The sequence below is a fragment of the Otolemur garnettii genome, unplaced genomic scaffold (assembly GCF_000181295.1).
Source record: "Otolemur garnettii isolate 467f Iridium unplaced genomic scaffold, OtoGar3 scaffold00032, whole genome shotgun sequence".
Taxonomy (NCBI): domain Eukaryota; kingdom Metazoa; phylum Chordata; class Mammalia; order Primates; family Galagidae; genus Otolemur; species Otolemur garnettii.
The window spans coordinates 6,471,641-6,490,804 of record NW_003852427.1 but is presented as its reverse complement, the minus strand read 5'-3'; the positions used below and the strand labels follow the sequence as shown (position 1 = coordinate 6,490,804).

General features: G+C 41.1%; 1 non-coding gene and 1 pseudogene across 1 annotated transcript; one reads left to right on the top strand and one right to left on the bottom strand.

Annotated features, from left to right (window-relative positions):
* The window catches only part of LOC100943648, a 13,033-nt pseudogene extending 7,470 nt beyond the window's left edge, over nucleotides 1-5,563 (top strand).
* A 9,082-nt stretch (nucleotides 5,564-14,645) lies between these two features.
* LOC111725179 lies at nucleotides 14,646-14,752 on the bottom strand. Its single transcript, XR_002773308.1, has one exon. It is a non-coding gene; the product is annotated as a U6 spliceosomal RNA (small nuclear RNA).
* Between the last annotated feature and the right edge of the window lie 4,412 nt (nucleotides 14,753-19,164).

The following is a 19,164-nucleotide window of genomic DNA, read 5'->3' as shown; positions in this document are numbered from 1 at the left end:
CCTTAGCCGGTTGAGCTATAGGCGCCAAGCCCATAGTTTGTAGTTCAATGAGATCCTGGAGGTGTCAATGGGATCTCCTGGCAAGACTGTACCTGCTTTAGGGACGAAGACCTCTAACCCTGCAGAGTCAAGAGTTGTGAGGACAGAAAGCACAAATCCCTCAGTGGGCCACCCCAGCTCCTGCCTTTTGCTTCCCAGACCCATATATTCTTTCTACTGAGGATACACACTATGTAAGGATCTCAGATTTAATACACATGTGACATCTTGAAGAATGGCCTTCCATTCATCCAGACACTGCTGCTTGCCTCTACACTGATATTGCCCCCTTGCCTGCCTTGGCTGAGCATTCTAATATCTTTGGCACTCTGCTACTCTAACAAGGTGGTCTTCAGCCCTCCACTCAGGTATGTATCTTTTCACTGCCAGAGATAAGGAGATGAGGGTCTCTTTGTAAGCTATCCCAAAGGCCCTTTGTAATGGACATTTGGTTTTGTCTCTTAACCAAAACTGCCTGTTGACTGCCCTCAGTCTCTCATTCTCTCTCTGCAATGCATCACTACAACTTAGTAGGAACCACCAACTTTACTATTTTGTAGAAATTGTACCCCTTGACCCGCCTTTTTCCCAAATGCCTGCATCATCATACCTGCCACAGCATTCCCCTCCACTGAGACATCTTCCCATTTCATTTGTGAATTATTTTGCAGGTGAACCACCACCTTGTGCCAGGGACCATCTATGCCCCACCTGCTAATCAGGCTGGCATCCTCTTTACCTGATGGGCAGTGAATAAGCCAGTCCAAATTCTCATCTTCCCACTTGTTTTCTTAGATCATTCTTGGCAGTACCTGTGTAAGTCTGGAATCTTGAGAAGTAGATGCAAGACAAAATTAATTGTGCAAGAAATTTATTAGAGGAAATGCCCATTTGATAAAATGAGGAGGCAAACAGAGTAGGCTGAGAAAGCTATTAGACTACAATGCAAATCTGACCCAGAGTGAAATAAGGAGGGTTGGATATCCCCGCTGCAGTTCTAAAGAAAGTTTGACATGGCCATTTGGGATTTCTCAAGCTAAAGTCACCTGTGAGAGGAATCTGGTACCTCTCTGGAATGGATCCCTTAGTAACTCTGTCTTGCATACTCACTAGGAAGGAACAGCCTGTGGGAAGCAGAGCCTCGGTGCAAACACAGTGATGCATGTCAGAGGGCAGTAAGTACCTGGGGTTCTTGGAGAACCCCCGCTTTTCTCTGTGATTAAAGATTTGAGAGGTACATTCTTGTGGCCACCACAGCAGTCTTCATGGAGGAGGTTAAATGGGGATAAGACCTAGATAATTGGTAGTATTTATCAAATGATAATGGACAGAAAATACATCCGAAGATGATAGGTAGGCAGAGCACAATATGTGTTTTAGGTAAAATAAACAGGGTGACTTATCTAAAAGGCTCACTTTAGAGATGTATTAGATAGCCACAAAAATGTTAGAGAGGTAGGTAAAGATAGAATTGATGCAAGACTTGAATGCCGGTGTAAGAAATTTACTCTATCCTGTAGGCCCTGGGAAGCCATGGACGTATTAAATCTACATTTTACCTTCTCTTGGTGGCACAGAATACTATTGATCACTCTTTCCTTTTTTATTTCCTCCTTCCCAAAACACTCTCTTGGCATCTTTAACATAACACACTCCTAGTTTTCCTCCAGTATCTCTGGCTACTTAGTCCTCTGTGTATAGTTTCTTATGATTTGAAAGTGGGTAACTTGTCCAGGGGAGAATGCATATAACAAAGAGCAAAAGTCTGAGGGGAGAATTAGTTAATTAATTAACCCATGTAGGTAAAGATTTCATAATTATGCCACTCTCAAAGTTAAACTCTGTATTTTTTTTAACCTTATTTTATTTATTTATTTATTTATTTATGTTTTTAGAGACAGAGTCTTACTTTATCACCCTTGGTAGAGTGCTATGACGTCACAGCTCAAAGCAACCTCCAACAGGGACCTGCCACAATGCCAGGCTATTTTTTTGTTGCAGTTTGGCCAGGGCCGGGTTTGAACCCGCCACCCTTGGTATATGGGGCCAGCACCCTACCCACTGAGCCACAGGCGCCACCCTCTTGAACTCTTGAGCTTAAACCATCCACAAGCCTCAGCCTCCCAGAGTACTAGATTACAGGCGTTAGCCAGTGCGCCAGTTACCTTGACTTCTTTAAGTCAAATCCTCTGTTGTATGTCTCCTAGTACCATGATCTTCTTATTTGCAACAATTATCAAAGTTATATGTATTTACTTGTGTGACTATTTGTCAATTTTGTCAATCTCTTTGACTAAACTGTAAGGCACATGAGGGGCAAAGACTTATAAATAAAAAGTAAACATATGTGGCTCGGCGCCCATAGCACAATGGTTATGGTGCCAGCCACATGCTCTGAGGCTGGCAGGTTCAAACCTAGCCCGGACCAGCTAAACAACAATGATAACTGCAACAAAAAATAGCCAGGCATTGTGATGGGTGCCTGTAGTCCCAGCTATTTGGAGGATGAGGCAAGAGAATCGTTTAAGCCCAAGAGCTGGAGGTTGCTATGAGCTGTGAAGCCACAGCTCTCTATGGAGGGCAACATAGTGAGACTCTGTCTCAAAAATAAATAAATAAATAAATATACTTTTATTTTCTTTTATCCCTAGCACTTTGGACAGTGACCCAAACATACTTAGCATAGCACCCTGAAATAAGGAGTACATGAATGAATGAACAGTAGTTCTTGAGCAGAGGGTGGTGCTCTTTATGCAAAATGGTTTTTGGTTTAATAAGTCATACTGTGTATGATGAATTATAGATCTAGGAAACTTCTATGAGGAGATCTGCATTTTAGAAGTCTAAGTCTGAGGTGAAGAAGGTGTATTAGGGTAAAAGCCAAGTTGCTGTATAAAAGAAACTCTAGCTTCAATGGCCTAAACAGAATAGAAGTTTATTTCATTCTATGGGTGTCTTCAAAGTTTAACTGCAACAAAACTCACTGTAGTTTTTTTTTTGCTATTTTTTTTTTTTAAGACAGAGTCTCACTTTGTCACTCTTGGTAGAGTGCCGTGGTGTCACAGCTCACAGCAACCTCATACTGTTGGGCTCAAGTGATTCTCTTGCCTCAGCCTCCCAAGTAGTTAAGACTACAGGCACCTGCCACAATGTACAGCTATTTTTAGAGATGGGATCTTGCTTTGGGTCAGTCTGGTTTTGAAATTGTGGCTCAGGCAATCCACCTACCTCGGCCTCCTAAGTACTAGGATTATAGGCGTGAGCCACTGTGGTGCTTTTAAAGTGTGAAAAATTAATAATGTCGATGACTAAGAATAACAGGATAGATAAGTAGATTGTGGTATTGCTATTCTTGGAATATCTTTAGCTATTTAAAAAATCACACTGTAGAATAGTGGTTCTCAAACTTCTGTGTACATCAGAATTACCTGGAGGACTTGTTAACAGACAGCTTTCTGGGCTCAACCCCAGAGTTTCTGTTTCTTTCTGATTCAGAATGTCTGGGGTGATGTCCAAGAATTTGCAATTTATGAGTTCCTAGGTGATGCTGATGCTGCCAGGGACCACAATTTGAGAACTACCTTTGTAGAAGAAAATGTAATGATATGGAAAAATGCGTATGGGATACTGTCATAAGTGAAAAGAAAAGCAGTTTCCAAAATGGAATTATATTCACAATCTCATTTTGGTAGAAATACTTGTGTATATACACATAAGTAGATGTTCATAAAGACTACAAATTACATTTTTCCCTCAGTTTACACAGGAGATTGGTTCCAGAACCCCCAAATATACCACACAATATCTGCCCAAACTCATATTCTGCAGTTGGCCCTGTGGGACCCACATGTATGAAAAGTTGGCCCTCCTCCATGCACTGTACTTCTAATCCATGCTTCGTTGAAAATATTCTCATATAAGTGGACCCTCACAGTTCAAACCTGTTTTGTTCAAGGGTGAACTGTATTACAAGTGGATTTATATATGGTCTTTTTGGTTTGTGTTTTGCAAGTTATTTACAATGAACATTTGTAATAAAGCAATTTGTTCTTTTTAAGAAAAAGAATTGATAAGACACTGCAGGGAAGTGGTCAAAGGGTAGCTCCAAGATTAAAAGCTTGAGGGAGACCAATGGCATAATGGTAGAATAGGGCAGAGCAAGTAGTCCCAGGTACTCAGGAGGCTGAGGTGGGAGTATCACCTGAGCCCAGGAGTTTAAGGCTACAGTGAGCCACTGCTCTGCAGCCTGAGTGGCAGAGTGAGCACTCTTCTCTAAAAAGAAAAAGGTTAAGTAAAAATAGAGCAAAGTAAGATCTGAACATCGAGGAAAAGATGATGAGTTTGTTTTGGGGATATATAAATCTTAAGGTGTCTCCTGAACATCTAGACCAAGGTGGAAAATGTTGATATAATTGTTCTTCAAGAAGGGATAATTTGATGTCAGCAGACCCCCTCCTCCATGTTGAGATACCTGGTTTCAGATTTTGCCTTCTTACCCCCACCAGACAGTGGAAGAGATTGGCCCTGGGACCTGGCTAAGTTTCCAAATCCATCCTGGAGGGCCAGGATCCTAGGTGAGCCGGCTTCACCTGTGCCCCCACCCTAGGATTTCTGGGGATGGGGTGCGGATGGCTACCATGGACCCCAGGCTGGAGTGCGTCTAGTGCTCCATGGCAGCCTGGAGGCCTCTCAGCCGGAGGTGAGGCAGGAGCGGAAGTGGAGAGCAACTCTGGGGGCCTTCCCCCAGTTCTGCACATCTCTCCTCGTGCTGTAAAGCTGGAGCAAAACTCTGAGGAATCCCAGGACATCAAAGCTCTGCAGAAAGATCCCGAGCAATCTGCCAAGCTCCTGAAGCAGAAGATGATCACCCTGGGATATACTCAGGCTGATATGGGGCTCTTCCTGGGGGGTCTCTTTGGGGAGGTGTTCAGCTAAACCACTATTTGCCATTTTGAGGCTCTGCAAGCTCAGATTTAAGAACACGTGTAAGCTGCGGCCCCTGCTGCAGAAGTGGGTGGAGGAAGCTGACGACGATGAAAATCCTCAGGAGATAATGCAAAGCTGAGAGAGACCCTCGCGCAGGCCCAGAAGAGAAGGAGAATGAGTATCGAGAACTGAGTGAGAGGCCACTTGGAGAACTTGGCCCAGCAAGGCCCCAAACCCACACGGCAAATCAGCCACATCGCCCAGCAGCTTGGGCTGGAGAGGGTTGGGGTCCGAGTGTGGTTCTGTAACCCGCACCGGAAGGGCCAGTGATCAAGCAGTAACTATTCACAACGGCAGGAGTTTGAAACTGCTGGGTCTCCTTTCTCAGCGGGACCAGTGTCCTTTCCGAGGGCCGCAAGGCCCCATTTCGGTACCCCCAGGCTACAGGAGCCCTCACTTCACCACATGGTGCCACTTGGTCCCTTTCTACAAGGGAGAAGCCTTTCCCTTTGTCTCTGTCACCACTCTGGGCTCTCCCGTTAAAACTGAGGAGACCGCCCTTCTGGGAATGTGGGGGCAGGAAAAGGGGGGATACTAGGGAAGGAGAACCTGGTTTGTACCAGGGCTTTTGGGAGTAAGTTCTTCAATTGCTAAGGAGGGATTTAGGGACATAAAAGATCAGAGCAGGGAGTTTAGGGGGAATCGGATGGAAGGAAGGTGAAGTTTAGTGATGCTCTTGATTTTAATCTCCACATTGCTTTTCAGATTGTTCTTTTTTTCGAGACAGTCTCACTATGTCACCCTGGGTAGAGTGCTGTGGCATCACAGGTCACAGCAACCTCAAACTCTTGGGCTTAAGGGATTCTCTTGCCTCAGTCTCTCAAGTAACTGGGACTACAGATGCCCCCCACAACTTCTGGCTACTTTTTTGTTGTAGTTGTCATTGTTATTTGGCAGCCCCAGACTGGGTTTGAACCTGCCAGCTCCAAACCCACCAGCCCCTGTGTATGTGGCTGGTGTCCTAGCCACTGAGCTACAGGTGCTGAGCCAATCACTTTGTTCTTAAATAAGTCTGGGATACAGTGGAAATAAAAGGGAAGGGGTAGTTTAAGGCATTAATGAGAGTGAAGGAGATGCCAGAGTGGGGGTATGAACTAACATGTAAAAGAAACTGAAGATAGATGTCAAGTGGGGGCTGGATTCATTCAGTTTTCATTTGTACAAAAATAGCAAACAAATACATTAGGCCCTCAAAGAGTAAACTTTTAAAAAAAAACTTAAAGTTTAATAAGTGAGACAATCCTGATTTCAATTTAGGGGTATTAATACCAAATTGAAATGAGAGAGTACAAACAAAACATGAAAAAGAGAAAGGGAATACTCAGAAATAGGAAAATTTAGCCAATGCAAAATCACAGAACAATGGAGGAAAAAAATCTTAGAAAGAAAGTTGTCATAAATGATGAGAACATTTCTTCAGACTGGTCAAGGAGAATAATTGTTAAGATTTCATAAGGCAGGTTGATATTGCTGAATGGTACCTTTCTTCTGTTTTAAAATTGGAGCTTGGGGCCCATAGTTGAGGACAATGAAACTCTAAGTACTTTCGATTGTGGCAGACACCTTCCTCAGGACTATGAGGCAACAAAACCAGTCCTGCCACCACCAGCCACCACCCCAATTCTCTCTCTCTTCCTGGTTCATAGAAAAAGAGGGAAGAAATGGAGAGTCAGAGTCCACCTTCGTGGTTGTGCATTTGCGGCAAGAAAATTTTTGTTCCCCTCCCAGGGAAGTCATGTTTTTCCTCTGTCTCCAATGCTAAGTGGGATTGGAGGAATAGGGAAGAGTAGGGAGACTGGTTTACTGATTGTAATGTATTCTTGGGCTTGGAACTTGATCTCACCAAAGTAGAAAAAAACCAAAGTAGATGCCAAATGGGAGTTGGAGGTAGGCTGTGCAGTAGTCTAAACTCTTATTATAGCAAGGATAAGTATTTTCTGCTATGGGGGTCCTGAGAAAAACAGCTGGGATTGAGCTATCTTGGCAATATTCACATAAGAGAGCTGTCACTGGTAAGGGTGTCCTAGTAGCACTGGGAGTATGTACCAAAGAGGTCCAGGAAGTGGTCAAGCCAGAGATATTCTTCCATGTCATGGGACTGTAAAGTGGCATGGACACCCAGCAGTGGTCCTAGAAAAATGCACGTGTACCCCAGGAGAGACTCTGCACTTGAGAGTCCTCTACTGAAAACTTCAGTTACCAGTTGATGCTAGCCAGAGGAGCAATGGTAACTGGAGAATACAAATGGGGGCCCACACACCATGTGTCTAAATATTTACATGTTATAAATCAAACTAACCAATTTTAACTAAAATGTGTTTTATTCTCTACTTTGACAAATATATTTTCAAAACAACATAGAGGGCCAGGTTTGAACTTAGAATGTTTGAAGTCTTTGGAGTTTCACACTAGAATGGGACATCAGAGGTAGAACTGGTTTCCTAAGCATAGCTGATGGCCCACCTCCTTTTCTTCCTATTTATGGCTCTTTCTTGTATGTTGAGGATCCTAAAGTGCACATCCCAATCCAACATCTAATCTCTACCAACTGCTGAACCTTGGGCACTTCTTAGGCTCTGGGGAAAATCCCTTTGGCTCTGTGGACCTGTCTACCTAATACATGGAGTGGCATGGCTAGAGTTGCCCCTTCTACTCTGGGTCTAAAAACCCTCAGTACTTGTCCCTTTTTTTCTCTTATTTTTCCAACATGATAGAAGAGCTAGATCTTGAAGAGTGAGAGGAAAGAAGGAGATGAGATACTGAAACATTTTTCTTTTTTTTTAGTTTGTGGCAGAAACTGCTAGTTGCCATCCAGAGTCTATTCTCTCCTTCTTCCTTAATAACAGAACTTCCATTTTATTTGGCATGTCCAACACCCCACACCCCACAGAAACATAGAAGACTATGTTTCTGACTCCCTTTGAACTGGACATGGCAATGTAACTAAGTAATGGCCAAAGAAATGTAAGAGAGTGTTATTTGGGCTTCTTAAAACTGGATGCTGCTTAGAAGGTGCTGCCTCAGCTGAGAGGTGGGCCCTGTGTTCTCCTGTCTCTTTTCTATTATCTGACATGCTGAAACTTCAGGAATCATCTTGGATTATTGACAACAATGAAAGTTGAAGGTATATGTTTGGATGATGGAATGTAAAAACATCCTGGATCCTTAATGACAGGGGGATTCCCATATTAACCGTACATGGCCTTCTGCCAGACTTTTTTTTTTTTTTTTTACATAAAAGAAGTATATTTCTATTTTGTTCAAAGATTGTTGTTTTAGTTTTTTTCTGATTTCAGCCAAACCTAATCCTGATTCAAAGTAGACTAGATTTTATTAACTAAAAATAACTAGAAAGTTATGGAATCTGCCCAAGATATAGCATAGGGACAAGAAAGGGCAATTTAATACAGCATTGTTAGCTCAGTGCCCATAGCTCACTGGTTAGGGTGCTGGCCACATACACTGAGGTTCAATTCTGGCTCAGGGCTGCTAAACAACAATGACAACTGCAAAAAAAAAAAAAAAAAAAGCCAGGTATTATGGTGGGCACCTATAGCTGTAGTCCCAGCTACTTGGGAGGCTGAGGCAAGAGAATTGCTTAAGTCCAAGAGTTTGAGGTTGCTGTGAGCTGTGATGCCACAGCACTCTACCGAGGGCGACGTAATGAGACTCTGTCTCAAAAAAAGAAAAAACGCCATTGTTGAAAGTAATGTTTGGACAATAAAAAGTCAAACATTAGGGGACCTCTGTGGTTTTGAAGAATATAGTTTCAGTACAGTAATAAAGAGAGAAATCTGATTTCAAGAGATTAATTAATAAAATCCAAAATAGGGTTAAATTCTTCCAAAAGTTTGCCAGATTAAATAAAGAGGAAGAGCTGGGCATGGTGGCCCATGTTCATAATTCTGTCATTTTGGGAGGTCAAAGTGGGGGGATTGCTTGAGGCTGAGGGTTGAGACTAGGCTGGACAAAATAAAACAAGACTGTCTCTACAAAAATCAAAATTAAAAAAAAAATTAGCTGAGCATGGTGGCAAGTGTAGTCTTAGCTACTCTGGAGGCTGAGATAGGAAGATTGCTTAAGCCCAGGCATTTGAGGTGGCAGTGAGCTATGATTATGCCACTGCACTCCAGCCTGGGTGACAGTGAGACTGTCTCTTAAAAAATAAAAGTAAATAAATAGATAGAAATGTGAACTGAAAGATGAGTTTTTAAGCACATGGCATAGCTGGGCAGAACTGGGTAAGTCAGTGATGAAGGGGGTAGGCTGAAGAAGTAATGCTTGGGAAAACCATGGAGCCAATTCATGGAGGAAACCAGAAACAGGAGGGAAGAATGAGAGAATAGGGAATCATGGAATATTTTGATGGAGAAAAGAAGAAGATCTTGACTTTCTCCTTAAAAAAAAAAAAAAAAAAAGAATTGGAAGGCAAAGTGAAGCAGAGATTCAATGATGTGGGGATGTGGAAAAGGTTTGGGACAGCCCTACAGCACAACTAAGAAAGGATTATAACCTTCAAACAAGGCTTTATTAGTAAAAGAAGTCACTGCTTGGGATGGATATTATATATGGATTGGTATGCTAGATTCTTTACACAGCTTACCTCACAGAATATGAAATATATATTCAGTTTGCTGCCTACCTCTCTGACTGTTCCTTCTCAATCTCTTTTGTAAGATCTTCCCGCTGCTCTTTGTTTAAATATTGGTGGTCATCAGGATTTCATTCTTACCCTTCTTCTTTTCTTACTTCCCTTGAGTAACCTCCCTCACACAGTTTCCATTGCCGTGTGTATGCTGCTGACTTCTAAATTTATATGCCCCAAACCAGATCCCTTGCCTCTATACCCAGAATACTAGAGTCATTAATCTAACTGCCTACTGGACATTTCATTCAGATGTTCCATCGTCACTTTAAACTGTTCATATCTAAAACCTAGATACATCATTTCCTTCCAAACCTTTGCTTCCTGTGGAATTCCCTCCCTCTGTGACTTTATATGTTAGTGTTAAAAGTGACTCTGAAGCCAGGCTGCATGGATTCAATTCTTAACTTATAACCTCATACGAGCTGTGTGGCCTTGAACAAATTATTAGACCTCTGTGATTCAGTTTCCTCATATGTGAAATGAAGATGATAATAACAGTACTTCATAAAGTTGCTATGTGGCTGAGTAGATTTAATGAGTTAACATATTTAAGTACTTAGATCAGTGCCCGCATGGTAATGTGGTCTAAGTGTTTATTATTATTGTTATTTTTGAGGCAGGATCTCACTCTATTGCCCAGTTAGAGTGCAGTGGCATGGTCATAGCTCACTCTAACCTCCAGCTCCTGGGTCCAAGCAGTGCTCCTGTCTCAGCTTCCCAAGTAACTGGGACTATGGACACATACCACCATACCTGGGCAATATTTTAATTTTTTTGAGAGATGAGGTCTTGCTATGTTGCCCAGGATGGTCTTGAATTCCTGGCCTCAAGTGATCCTCCCACCATGGCCTCCCAAAGTACTAGGATTAGAGAAATGAGCCACTGCAACTGGCTATGTTCTTTATTATTGGCAGAATTAGAAAACTTGGATATCATCTTTGACTACCCCTCACGGTCACATCCCACCATTTACTAAGTCCTATTCACTCAATCTCCTTAATCTCTCTCACTCCTCACTGCCACTTAGTTTGATGTCCAGACCAAGAGTCAGCAAATTTGTTTCTGTAAAAGGGAAGATAGGCAATATTTTAGGCCTTGTGGGTTACAACTATCCATGTCTGCTGTAGTAGTACAAAACAAACTCTATAAACAATTCAGAAATGATTGAGTGAGGCTATGTTTTAAGAAATTTTTATTTATGGACACTGAAATTTGAATTTCCTGTAATTTTCATATGTCATGACATGTTATTTTTTATTTTTAAAAAATCATGTAAAATGTAAAAAACATTCTTATCTTGTGGGTCATACAAAACTAGGCAGGGTGCCAGAATCAGCCTTTGGGCTGTAATTTGCCAACCCCTGGGCAACATCATCTTCTGGTGAAATACTTCAGTAGCTTCCTAATTGGTCTCTCAGCTTCCAATCTCCCCCTGCCTCTGCCCAGGCTCCAGTCTATTTTCTGTGCTGCCTCCAAATCCTCGGAATGACCCCCATAAAGTTGATAAAAAGGTCTTTGTAATCCAGTGTCTGCTTATTACTCCAATTTCATTTCTCATCATTTTGCCCCTTGTATTATATATACTTTAGTCCTACTCATCTACATAAGGAAATATCCAAACATGTAACTTCTTCCTCTACGCCGTGCTCTTGCTTCTGTTTAGAGACTCTTTCTACCTTTCCTTTGTTTCTCCTACTTGTCAGCCAAGTCACATTTTATATGTCACTGCCTCTATATTTTCATGGGCCTTAACATTTAGATAGATGTCTTTTTTACGATCTTATGGCACCATAGTGAAGTACTTGTTCCACTGTGTAATGACCATATATTCATTTCTGTCTTAGCTGGTAGACTGAAACTCCTTGAAACTACTTTTTTTACTTGTGTATTCATGGTACCTGTGTTAGAAACACCCTTCATAAACATATGACTTGCCATGCTAACCCTTCAAAGAAAGTATTTTTGGGCCAGCTACTGTGGCTCATGCCTGTAATCCTAGCACTCTGGAAGGCTGAGGCAGGTGGATTGCTGGAGCTCATGAGTTCTGAACAAGAGCAAGACCTTGTCTCTAAAAATAGCTGGGCACTGTGGCGGGAGCCAGTAGTTCCAGCTACTTGAGAGGGTGAGGCAAGAGGATTGCTTGAACCCAAGAGTTTGAGGTTGTTATGACACCATGGCACTCTACCCTAGCAACAGAGTGAGATTCTGTCTACAAAAAAAGAAGGAAAGAATTCTTGTTCTCATTTTACAGATGAGAAAACTAAGGCTCAGAGAACTTGATTATTTTTTCCTAAATCTATACAGTATTGGAATAATGATTTGCTCAGGCTTATTCCATGCCACCTCCCAATGCTCAGGATAGTCTGCTCCACAAAGTCTAGCTTCCTCAACTTGAGGTTAGAAACCCTCATTCCCAGCCTAGTTTGTCTTTGAGTTGCATAGTCCATTTTTAAGCCTTTATTGTCCAGGATTGTACACAGATATTTTTAGGGATTCTATTTTTTTCCAAGGTGGTTTTTATAAAACCATTTGTACAATCCCTTTTTATGTCCCTAATCATTTCCTTCTCTCATTTCACATAGCAGCAATTCCAGACTTTCATCACGTACTTGATGGACTCTTCCTCACTATCTTCTCTAATAGTGAAATGTTAAACAGTTACCTTTGGGACTTAGCCATTTTAATCCTAGCAGCTTGAGTCAACCTGTTTGACCAGAGGTCTACCTTAAACGTATAGTACTGAGCCCTGGAGAATAAGTTGGTGACCATGAAACTATGCAATCCTCAAGTAGTACCTACCATAGGCCATATGGAAGAGGTAGGTGGGAGTTAAAGATATAAATTATCCTAAGACAGACAGGTATTCCTGGATAATGGAGAAATAGACAGCGCCCAGGGACAAATGGGCTGTGTTCCAAAAATTCAGTTTTAAATTGACTGTTTGGAATGCAGAACACATTTCCCCTTAGAAACAATGCTATGAATAATTGCAGTTATTTTTCCAGGAAAATCCACACAAGCTTATTGAACTCATAATGTAGCAGAAATATCAGCTAAGATATTTTAGTTCTGCATTGAATACATCCCTAAATTCTTACTACTCTGAATTATAAATGAACTATGTACATAGCTGCCATCCCAACTAAACTGTGAACCCTTTGAGGGCTAGAAACTGTTGAATTATTCATTTTTTGTATTCTGAATGCCTGGCATATAACTGGCAATAAACATTGGTTGCATAAATGAATGGACAAATTTAATAGGCATTTGAATAGTATTGAAAGTGTCTTAGGAAATAAAAACAGTAACATTAGTGAGTACCTTAATATGTGTCTGGCACTGAGCTAGGAGGATGACCAATAAAGCAAGCTACTTTGTTAAGGCTAGAGTTAGGAATGAAGACTATGGAATTAAGTTTAATATTTGAGGTGTAAAATAAATGGGTACCAGACTTGTCAAATAAATATTTTGGATTTAAATGAATGGATGGATGTACTGATAGAATAAATATCAGCAGGAATTGCTGCTGGAGGAATAAAAGGGAAGTGGTTCTTGGGGGCTCTAGGACTGAGGAGGAGAGAGGTATGAGCATAGCTGAAGACAGAGAATGGAAGAGGAAGTTTGCTAACTGTCAGAGAGGAATGGTGAGGAAACAACCGAAGGACTGGTCTGGATCAGATCCTGGTTTCATTTCATCTAGCTTAGTGCTCTCGTAAAGAAGTATTATTCTAGTCAGTCTCTGAAGATTTTTTTATGAGTTTAGATCAAGCTATTGTCGCTTTCCCATAGATTAAGGTTGATTAGACTGATTGCTTTCCACAATGACAGTAGATTAAGCATGTGTTATAATTTAGTAGGATGAGTGTAATGGTGAAGGCAATGGGGCGGAGATAATTTGGCAGCGAGGAGAATGTAACTTGGGAAGGTGGGAGAGGGGACATCATCCCCTAGAGATGGAGATGTAAGAAGGAAGGTGCAAGAGAAGAGGAAAGGAAGGCAAACTTTAGCTATTTCATAATTTTGTAAAGGACCTAACTCCTCAAAAAGTCCCTCTGACTTACTCCTAGCCTGATCTTTGTTCTCTGAAAACATTATAACTACTTCTGCATTTACTTTATTGTCTCTAAGTTGCTAGAGTGAAATCAATAAATACTTGTTTGACACACTGAGTGTTTCCAATCAATCAACACTTTTGGTTTTACTAAGAATCAACTGACATTGATCAAGCTGAAGCAAGAACTGTCTTTGAATTTCTAAGAGATTTTATATCTCTCCCCACAAAAAAAGCAAACATTTGTTGAGCCTGTTATGCATACCACATACTGTACTGGTGGCCTTACTTACATTGTCACATGTCTAGTAATCACTATCTTAACAGTTACTTAAGGTAACTTAAGTTAAATTCCCATTATATGTCAGATCCTATATGAGGCAATGAGAAGAAAAGGTGAAGGAGAAAACTCTGCCCTTCTAAAGTAGAAGTAAAATGGGGAGAAGACAGGACTAAAACAACATCTGCAGCATAGCTTACAACAGCTTTTGTTGTAAGAGCAACAAAAGAGGTAAGTACTTGCAATCTCAGAGAACAGAAGAGGGAAGCTTTAATTCAAAGTAGGTCTAAAGACAATAAGAAAACAGGTATTTTCCATAATCCCATTATGCAGGAAAAAAATTGTATTTTGTGTTTATATATTTTTATTTATTTCAGAGTAATATGAGGTACAAATGATTAGGTTACAATGTTTGCATTTATTTGGTAGAGTCCCTGTTGTAGTTGTGTCCCGCATCCATGATATGTGCCATATACCCTTACGTTGTGCCCTTCCCCTTCCCCCCAACTTGAATTGAGTTCTTTTTGTGTGTGTGTGGGCATGTATTAGTTTGTTTACTGACTTCAGATTAGTATTGAGTATATTGGATACTTGCCTTTCCATTCTTGTGATACTTTACTAAAAAGAATGTGTTTCAAATAAAAAACATGGAATGCTTCACGACTTTGTGTGTCACCCTTGCACAGAGGCCATGTTAATCTTCTCTGTAGTGTTCCAATTTTAGTATATGGACTGCCAAAGCAAGCACTGGTGTATATCTTTACAGCCTTTTTACCATGAATGGATATTTAATTTTTCCAAAATTGTTCTGTTAATCAGGATTAAAAATTAGTATATTACGAATATCTTTCCATGTCATTAATACATTTTTACATCATTTTAAAAGTTATATAGTATTCAACTATGTAGATATGCCATAATATAGGTTGTTTTCAATTTGGAAATTTAGATCGGTTCTACTTTTTTATAACATAAACAACTGCAGTGACTATTCTTATATGAAATTCTTTTCATAGTCCTAAATTACATGGTTCCTGGACAGTGTGCCAAGGTACCTCCAGAGTATCTCATAGAACTTACAGGGAAGATGCGGGATAGTTCAACTTTTGAAAGAAAACTAGCAATATGTGACATCTGTCAGACACTGTGAAAACTACTAACTCCAGGTAGTTCACGGTTGCAACAGTAGATCACCATACAGTGAGGCTGTATCTTTGCAAAGCTGGGTTTATGCTGGTGCTGTTATAACACATAAGCATTCTACAAGAATCAGTGTTATCTGGGAAATGAGGGTGGTGATGTCCAATCTGATTCTAAGGTTTGAGAAATTGTGCCATGACTGAGAGGTACACACAGCTTACTAATAAGCAATTATAGTTATTTCAGAATGAAATAAAAATGTTTTTTCTTTATATAAATTAACTTTTCAAATAGCTACCATGTTAGGACATAAAAACTCATTAAGTTCTTTGGAACCAACTACTCAAAAAACTGTTTCATATTTCTTTAGGCCTAAGGGTGGTGTGAAAAAGGTACTGAGACACTAAAGTCACCATGCACCAGGAAAAGTCTGAGAACCTTTTACTTAGGGTAAATTGTTAGATAAACAATGAATAATTATTTTGATAAAACTATTGTAATTCCAAATTTTGCATGGAAATACCTATAATAAAAGGTTGTTTGAGATGAAAACTTAACTGAGTAGCAAGAGGAGCCTAAGAATGACTACATGTAATGCGGGATCCTGGATGGGATCCTAGAACAGGGACAGAACATTAGAAAAAGACAGAAGAAATTTGAAGAAAGCAGGAATTTTTAGTTATTAGTAATGCCTTGCTGTTGATTTATTACTTGTGACAAATGTACCATACTCATGCAGTCATAAGAGAAATTGGGTATAAGGTATACAAGAACTATCTGTGCAATAATTCTGTTAAATCCAAAACTGTTTTTTTTTAAACAGAATCTCACTTTGTCACCCTAGGTAGAGTGCCATGGTGTCATAGTTTATAGCAACTTCAAACTCTTGGCCTCAAGAGATTCTCTTGCCTCAGTGTCTTGAGTAGCTGGGACTATAGGCGCTCACAACAATGCCTGGCTGGTTTTTCTATTTTTTCTTTTCTTTTCTTTCTTCTTTCTTCCTTCCTTTCCTTCCTCCCTTCCTACCTTACCTTTCTTTCTGTCTGTCTGTCTGTCTGTCTTGTCTTTCTTTCTTTCTTTTTGAGACAGAGCCTCACTTCATCACCATCGGTGGAGTGTGTGATCCCAGCTCATAGCAACCTCCAATTCCTGGGCTTAGGTGATTCTCTTGCCTCAGCCTCCTGAGTAGCTGGGACTCCAGGCACCTGCTACAACATCCAGCTATTTTTTGTTGCAGTTCGGCTGGGGCCAGGTTTGAATCTGGGGCTGGCACCCTAACAACTGAGTCACAGGTGCTGCCCTAGTTTCTCTCTCTCTCTCTCTCTCTTTTTTTAGTTTTTCTGTTTTCAGTAGTGAAAGGTCTTGTTCTTGCTCAGGCTAGTCTCGAACTCCTAAGCTCAGGTGATCCACCTGCCTCTGCCTCCCTCGGTGCTAGGACTACAGGTGTGAGTCACCACTCCTGGCCTCCAAAACTATTCTAAATTTATTTTTTTAATCTAAATTTAAAAGTTTATTGAACTATTTTCAACTGTCATCCTGTGCTTTTTTTTTTTTTTTTTTTTGAGACAGGATCTTGCTCTGTCATCTAGATTAGAGTGCAGTGGTGTGATCATAGCTCACTGCAACCTTAAACTCCTGGGTTCAAATATTCCTCCTACAGGCACAGGCCACCATGTCTGACTAATATTTTTCTATTTTTTTTTTTACAGAAATGGAGGAGGGGTCTTCCTGTGTTGCTCAGGCTGGTCTCAAACTTCTGACTTCGAGCAATCCTCTTGCCTCAGCCTCTCAAAGTATTAGGATTATAGGTATGCACAACCATGCCAGGTTCTCTCTCTCTCTCTCTCTCTCTATATATATATACATACATATATCTCATAATCTCTATCACCTTAGGGTTGAGTACCACGGTTTTACAGCTCACAGTAACCTCAAACTCTTGGACTCAAGCCATCCTGTTGCCTCAATCTCTTGCTCTTGTTCAGGCTGATCTTGAACTCCAAATCTCAGGCAATCCACTGTCCTTGGCCTCCCAGAGTGCTAGGATGACAGGTGTGACCCACAAGGCCTGGCCTTATCCTGCATTTTTGTTAGCTCTAATAAAACTAGATGTTACTTCCAAGCAACAGTTAAACACAAATGTGAAAAAATTATCTCAAATTTCTTAAGAAATTTGAATTACATGATTTTTTCCTAAATATTTGATCTAAGTACTTTATTTTCTACAGTTTATTTTTTTAATGCAAGACTCAAACGAGTCAATAATTATTAGATGGCAATATCCTTCAAGATGCTTTTGCCTTTAAGTACCATAACCTAACACCAGTTGCAACCAATTTCAGATGCTAAAAGAGTACTGGATTAACTTTCTCTCTCCTGGCACTTTACCTATACACACACGCACACACACACGTGTGTGCGCGAGCCATCAACAGAATTAATCTTAATTTGAGGTGTGCACAACTCAAAGGATTTTTAAAATCTAGTTAGGAGAAAATCAACAAGGTTAATGCCTTGCAAGTAATCACTTGCCTAGGGTGATTGGTAATTTATGAGGCCTGGATGGAAAATGGTGTTCTCCATGCTGCTCCTCCCTGGGAGAACAACCTGTGTGTTGTGGGAAAAGACCTTAAAAATAGAACTGTATACCAGTTTTATCGAAGGTGAGCTTAGAAAAGATCTTTTATACAAAAATGTAGGCAGATAGAGCTTTTAAAAATGAGAATGAATTTTAGAATATTTGTCATTTTCCACATACAAGGCTACCAAATAGATTTTCTGCAGTTTTGCTTTATTTCTGCTTTGCTGCTAAAGAAAATCAAGAAGCTGGGTTTCTATTTGCTTAATATTATACTGAAGTGTTGATAATATTCTAGGCCTTGTAGAAAATAAGCCTGCCTTCAAATGGTAATAGAAATTATGTATCAAAGGTTGCATGGATTCATATCTTAACTATTTCTACTCCCAGTAGCAAGCTCCTAAAAAACATGCACCATATTACATATGCCATGTACAATATATTTGTATGTGTATATATATATACGTAGCATGTGACACAAAAGCTTTATACACATTATAAATATCACTTTGAAAACATCTGCAGAAGCAACCATGCACAAAGTGTTGCTGAAGAGCTTTGGTGTGTCCAGAAAAACTAGAAATGGTTCCTATGGTCTGTTTGTGCTGCTCCAAAAAGGTTTTGTAGAGAGGGAAAGGGAATCAATCTGTTAAGTTAGGTTTTATTTATATCCCAGTGTCCTTGATCTCCTGAAAAAACACAAGGCAAAAGGTTTTAAAAAACAGAAAGAATTTGAAATTGTTCTAGTAGAGCAAGACTATATAAGGATCTGTTCACATACAAAGGCCAAATCCTTCAACAAAGCTAAAAAAAAAAAAAAAAGGTGTCGGGAGTAGTTCCTTTCGTTTTAAAAATTCGACTCTACTCCCTTGCGAGCTCCGCGTGATCCTAGTCCGCACCGCTGGTGTTCATCAGATCCCAAGGGCTGGAGCCCGTGGGAACCGCCCGGCCCTGACCGGTGGGAGAGGGGCGGTGAGTTCGAGCCCCACGGCTTACAGACCGCCCGCCAGGGGCTTAGAGACCTTGGACTGTCGACTTCAGAGAGAAGCGGGCGCGACCCTATCCAGCTAACTCCGCCTGCACGCCCCGCTGGGCGCGCAGCCACGTTGACTGCCGCATGCTTTCCCGGCTGGCGGGAGGCAGCGCCCTTTCGGTGGTCTGGACTCGCGGTTCCAGCACGGAGGCCGCGAGGGCGGGGCTTGGGGCCGTGCGAGGCTACTCCCTCACACAGCGGTCAGTCAGGACTAGGAGAGGCCGTGTCGAAGCCAGTGCGGTGCGCCACATGGCACGATCAACCTGGGCCTCAGCGTTGGCGGACACAGAGGCAGTGTAATGCAGGAAGCCTACAGCCTACACTGGGGAAGGATGTGCCAACTAACGAATGTTTCAACACAGCCTACACGCCTAGGAAAGGGAATTTGAGAGCACATGGGGGAGGGGCG